We start from the raw sequence: 6,859 nt of genomic DNA on the forward strand, positions 1-6,859 counted from the left end.
GTCAAGCTGCTTCCATGAGAGTGGCAGCAGGGAGCATAAGAGATACCTAGTTGAATTGAGATTTCAAATAATCTACTCGTTTTAACATAAATAAAATTTCAATGTTTGCATCGGAAAAAAAAAATCACTTTTGTTGCTTAATTTTGCTCCGGTGAGAGAATTTCTGAAAATTTAGTGTCAAAAATGGATGAAGACACTGGGGACCTTTCTTAGTGGTCAAGCATTTGCTGCACAAACATGAAGGTCAGAGCTTTGTCTCCCGGACACTGATTGTGAGTGATGAGGGGGCACTGAGTTGCTCCTGAAACCGCAGTGCTCAGAAGGCAGAGACAGGATCCCTTGTGCAAGTTGGCTAGCTAGACTTGCCAGATTAGCAAACTCCGAGTTCAAGTGTTAGACTCTGTGTCAGTGGATAAGGTGGACAATGATCAAGAAAAAAAATCAGGCGTCAATCTCTTACTAGGTTGCTTGTGATTCTGTACACATACATGAGAATATGCATAAATATACATGCATGCGTGCCATGCACATAACACACACATATCACACACATACACACACACACACACACACACACACACCACATATCTTACTTACACTCCTGAAGTTCAGAAATTCCACATGGGTCTTATGGGGTTAAAATCAAAATTCTGGCAATATTGTATTTCAATCTAGAAGCTCTTGGAGAGGATCTGTTGCTACTTTTGGCTTCTGGGTCATCTTGAACCCCTTGACTTGTGACAGTTTCTTCTGTTTTCAAGGGCTGTGACTAAGTTATGCTGACCTCTGCTTGGGCCAACGTGTCTCCTTCTCTGACTCTTCTGCCTCTCTTCCCTCTTCTCAGGATATCTGTTGTGACACTGGGTTCAGATGGAAGGTGGAGAGTAATAGTGTCCAGACATACCCAACCTTTGACGGTGTGACACAACATTGTCATCTATAATGTTCATGCCTACAACTACAATTGAGTTTTAAAAATTATCACAATGTTTTAAATTTGTTTATGACATTGCGTTAGGGTGCATATGTAGCTATTTTGGGCTACATGCATCCCCAGGGGCTGAAGGTTGGCTATGCTCTGCTCCTTAGATAATGCACACAGGTCACTACATCCAAAATATTTCTTTTGTCATATGAGGTATTTTATAGATTACGAGGGTGTGTGTGTGTGTGTGTGTGTGTGTGTGGTTAAGATGGAGATATCTTTGGTAACCATTTTTCTATTTACTACTAGTTATCTGATATTGCTATTGATGGCTTATGGTTTCAGTTGTCTTCTCCTGCTCACGGGTCTAGACAATCCCATGATGTGACTTCTTCCCTCCATTCTAGCCATGGTCATCTTTCTGGCCTTGAACCATGTCAGGCATGCTCCTTTCCAAAGTCTTTTGCTTGGCATTTCTCCCATTCCTCCACCCTGCACAGTATCTTCCTGCCTGCCACTCCAATGCCATTGGATACTAGAATAAGTATATTTCCTATAAAGCTTTCCAAGAATACCCTATCTCCATCAACCCTGGAAACCACTGTTTTAGTAACATTTTATTCTCTGGCACAAACCACCATGACCAAGGAAACATATAAAAGAAAGCATTGAATTGGGCTTTGCTGTTTCAGAAGGTTTCATCACCGGAGCAAAATTAAGCAACGAAAGTGATTTTTTTTTTCCGATGCAAACATTGAAANTTTATTTATGTTAAAACGAGTAGATTATTTGAAATCTCAATTCAACTAGGTATCTCTTATGCTCCCTGCTGCCACTCTCATGGAAGCAGCTTGACTCCCTCCTAGCTCTGCTGGAAGAAAAGCTCACCGTAGCTGCTGTTACAACCACAGAATGGCAGATCAAGGAAAGAAGTAAGGATAGATGTCTGGGCTATTGCACCCATCCACAGGAAGGTGAGNCTGTTCTGGATATGTGTGGCAGTTATGGAGTGCTCCAGTACCATATTTAAGTCATCTGTTGGGTNNTATGGATAGTTGCACTGGTGGACACTTCCGTATGGTCTTGCAGCCTTGTAACTAAACCATGTGTCTCTAGTTAGTGGTGTCCTCCTTAACTTTCTGTTCTCCTTGCTATGACAAAACTTCCTCAAAGAAGGAAGGGTTTACTTTGCTTGTGGTTGGAGGGCATAGCCCGTCATGCTGGAGAAGTCATAGAAGCAAGAACATGAAGTTGCTGGTGTTTTACTGCTGTGAATAGACACCATGACCAAGGCAAGTCTTATAAAGGACAACATTTAATTGGGACTGGCTTACAANTTCAGAGGTTNAGTCCATTATCATCTGGGTGGGACCATGGCAGCATCCAGGCAGGCATGGTGCAGGAGGAGTTGAGAGTTCTACATCTTTATCTGAAGGCTGCTAGTAGAAGACTGACTTCCCAGCAGCTAAGATGAGGGTCTTAAGCCCATACCCGCAGTGANACACCTATTCCAACAAGGCCACACCTCCTAATAGCGCTACTCCCTGGGTGGAGCATATACAAACCATCACATTGTCTGTAGTCAAGATGTGGAAGAGAGACAAAAGCTGCTGCCCTACCTGATTTCCTTCGTTATGCAACNCAGGACTCCAAGTCTATGAAATGGCGCCATCTGCAATCAGAGTGGGTCTTCCAAACTCACTTAGTCCTATCTGGAAATACCCTCAAAACCATGCCCGAGGTCTTTCTCCTAGCTGATTCTAAAACTCATCATGTTGATAATCAACATTAACCACACACACACACACACCCAAAGAAGAGAATTTCTGGACCCAGAAAACAGAACATACCTTTGTCTTGCCAGACCTAAGAAGTGCATGGCTGCCTTCATTTCTGTATTGAAAGGAAGATTACACAAACACTACTTTAATAAGCTCTTCTAAAAATAGGAGCAGTTCCTGCCTTGTGCTGTATAGGAATCTATTAATGATTATGTAAGATTGGGGATCAGCAGATCTTTTGTGCAGCAGCTGCCCCTCTTCTGTTTAGTGCCTGTGCTCTTCAGTACTGTAGCTAGACCCAGCTCAGCTGCTAGACCCAGTTAGGGAGAACTGACAATTTCCTGCAACCTTTGTGATTAAACCAACAATAAATACGAAGTAACAACCCTTAAGAAACCTGCCTTGATACCTTCTAATTCCTTTCTTAAGTGTAGAAAACTGTTTTATTAACTTGACCAAGTAGGGAGTTTTTCTAACTTGAATGATGTCATTCTAGGGAATGTGTTTGTTTGTTTGTTTGTTTTTGTTGTGTGTTCCCTGTGCTTGAATGTACAAGTATGTGCATGCAGGATCCAGAGCAGAATGACTTATGGATTCTACTGTCATTTTTTTACATTATTGCCTTGAAACAGAGTCCCTCATTGAACTGGAAACCTGGTTATGCTGACCTGGCTGGCTCATGAGCTGTGGACCTCTGTCTGCCTTAGTTCCACAATGGAGGGGTTAAAGACACTGGAGGCCATGCTTGGATTATTATGTGAATCCTAGGGATTCAAACCCAGGTCCTCATGCTTGCAGAGCAAGTATTATTACAGAGTCATCGCTGCAGCCCCTACTAGGACTCTTAAGTGAATTTTAAGGAGAACTGACCAGAATAAGAAGAGAAACTTAGTCTTCCTCTAATGTTATCCTTTTTCAAGAAGTCACCTTTGTGAGCCTGGTCCCCACTTTTGACAGATCAGGGTCATGTTGAGGATTGCTGACAACATATGTTGATGAACATAATAATAGGACTTTAAAGAAAACAGCAGATTTTGAGGCAGTCCTAAAGAAACAATGACAATGTTTACATTAGAAACATCTGAAATATTTAAGCCAACAGCATTTGACTGGTTGAAGGAATGAATGATTAAGTAAACGCGTTCATGAATAAAATACCTCAACAGTGGCCCTCAAGGCTGTCTGAGTAAGCCCATCACATGTGACTCCCTGCATAAATTGTGCCCAGCCTTTGTCATAACTTTTGACATGGGTATTGTCTTTTGTGGAAAGCCTTTAGGGCACACTCTTTTGGATGAGATAGTAACGATGTATGGAGACAAAGATGCTGTCATATAGACACCCCTCTGAATCGTTCTGTGATTGATGTTAAGATTTCAAATATTTCAAAGGAAATCTTCCGTTTTCTTCCTGCTGCTGACGTGGAAGACAGTTGACACATCAGCTGCCTTCTCCTTCCCCCAAACCCAGTCTGTTCCCTTCTTTCAAATGCATCTTGACATTTGAGTCTCAGCTTATAATCTCTTTCTTAAAAACATAGCATTGGCTGCCGAGCAGGCTGAGCAGTTCTGGAAGATCAAGGGTTTTCAAGCTTGAAGACCAAGAAGTGGAGCGTGAATCAGCTAGCCTGTGTATCTCAGTCTGTGTTGTGGTTTGTCCATGCTAGACGGGTGTGGTGGTGCTATTAGGGAGCGCTGGAACCTTCGGGAGATTGAGCCTAGTCAACACCTCTTGGGTCATTAGCAGCATGTCTTTGACGGCGATTGTAGAGTTCCAATCTCTTGGCATCTCTTTCCATTTCCTGGCCATTAAGGAGATGACTGGTATCACTGTTTTGCTACCCCTGTCTGCACCCACGCCTGCTGTGGCAAAGATTAAACATTAATTAGGGGTTTCTACCCCACCTTGGATCAGTTAGTTCCCAGATAAAAGACACAAAACCTTCATATGTATGCCTTATTTCTCTTCTCTCATGATCTCTGGCTCAGACCCCAAGCCTGGGATCCAAAGCCCACCTACCTCTCTTCTGCTGAGCAATAGACTATAGGCATCTTGATTCAACCAATAGCTTTCAATTAAGGAGCAAAGTTCCATGGCATCGCTTGATATACATGAGGGTTTCAACATCCCTAGCAGCCACCAGATCTTGAAGGCCAATATTTAATATTACAATCCATAACAACAGACCAACCCTTCTCACACACCAGATGCCCGAAGCAGGGAATGCATGTCCACTCAATCTTGGACAGGAGGCTCCATAACTATGAGATGAAAAACTATTTCTCTTGTAAGCAAGTTACATCAAATAACTTATTACATAATAAAAGGGTGGCTTATCCAAGCTGATGACTTTCCCTGCACCACCATATATTTCCTTATATTTTAATGGATAAAGTTGGCATAATAATACTTCATGACATTTTGAGAGAATTCACAAGATGCTATTTGTGCAAAGGTTTATCACAATGATATAACAGGTGCTTAGGATGTACTTATTTTTCTCGTTAAAACATAAAGGCTATGAATCATATCATTTACTGTTTGTGTCCAGGCATAGAATAAATAATAACTACGGATTGATTGTTTGGTCATAATTTCTTTGTTGAGCTTGAAAGCTCTTAAAATTTCTTATTTGGTGTCCTTAGTCAAAGTCCATTGTAGTATATCTAAAACCTGGAAACTACTCCAAGACTACTGTAGCCCATTGTATTGACATAGACTTAGAATGTTGATATTCAAGACAGAAGGATTGCCAGCCACTGATCAGTCTGGGCTATTTGGAGAGACCTGAATGCACACACAGACACACAGACATGCACGCGCGCACACAAAGTAGGAACGGAGATGTAACTTAACAGTTACTATTTACAATATTACAGAAAGTATATAGATAAGTATTGCAAAGGGCCAGCAGCATTTGACCTCGTGTTGAATGGCAGCCATGAACTCTGAATGGGATGACATTATGCTTTACTCTGTGACCCTCTCCCACTCACAAGAGGCCAGTTTCAGAAAGATGTCTGGTTAGTGGTTTAGCCACTCTCCCTGACGCATAATCCTGAAAGGACATATTCCCTACCACATCCCAGTACTGTTTTGTTTGTTCTTTGTTTTGTTGTTGTTGTTGTTGTTGCTGTTAAACTCTTTTCTTCTTTGCAAGGCATCCATACAAACTCAGCCATGATTATAAATATAGCTAGGGTTTCCATTTATTGACACTGTTGGGAAAGAACTCGGCAGATTTGAAAGCAATTTTTTAAATGCCCGTGAAAGGTGCAATAGTGCTTATAGGACACTATTTCTGGTTCTTGCTGACACCCATATCCAAACCTGCTGGACCTGTACATTTCACAAATATGCCAGGGACAGTGGCTGCACAGGGTGAGCAGCGGCTGTGTGGGATGTATGCAATGAACAGAAGCATCCTCCACTCAGCCACTGCACCCTGTACATACCAACCAGAAAGATGCAGGCTTGGCCTTCTGTGGATGGAGGAGCGATCACATGTGGGTCATCACTATAGGAACACACTTCCCTGCTTCTTCTGGAATCATAAATTTGGGTATAGACCGTTTAGATCTATTTTTTCTTGGCACCTTGAGCTTTTTAAATACCTTCACACTCGTATGCCCACTATGATTATTTTAAAATCAGACCCTGTTTTTGTTTTAAAACAATAACCAGCAGATTCTGTTGCCTTCTTGGCAAGAGAGAGAAAGAGAGAGAGAGAGAGAGAGAGAGAGAGAGAGAGAGAGAGAGAGAGAGAGAGAGAGATACTTATCATTACCATTTATTTAACTTTTCATTTTATTACATTGATTCTTCAAGAACTTCACAAATTGTATTTTGATCCTATTTACTTCCCACCTCAATCCCCATTCCCTCCCAGGTCTATTCCTTCTCAATTTTGCATCTTTTTCTGTTCCCCCCCCCCACCTTCCCCCATAATCCACTGAGTTCCCTTTGTACTGAAGCTTGATTAACATACCTAGAGCCAAGCCCAACAAACAAACAAACAAACAAACTGGAGCAAAACAAAACATCACCACCAAGGAAACCCCCTCACTCTTTCCTCTTCCAGAGCTGTCAGCTGACAGTAGCTCCTAGTTATGGATGGAACCTTGTAAGTCCCTCTCATTATTGGGGCTTTTGG

Source organism: Mus pahari, chromosome 15, assembly GCF_900095145.1.
Source record: "Mus pahari chromosome 15, PAHARI_EIJ_v1.1, whole genome shotgun sequence".
NCBI lineage: Eukaryota > Metazoa > Chordata > Mammalia > Rodentia > Muridae > Mus > Mus pahari.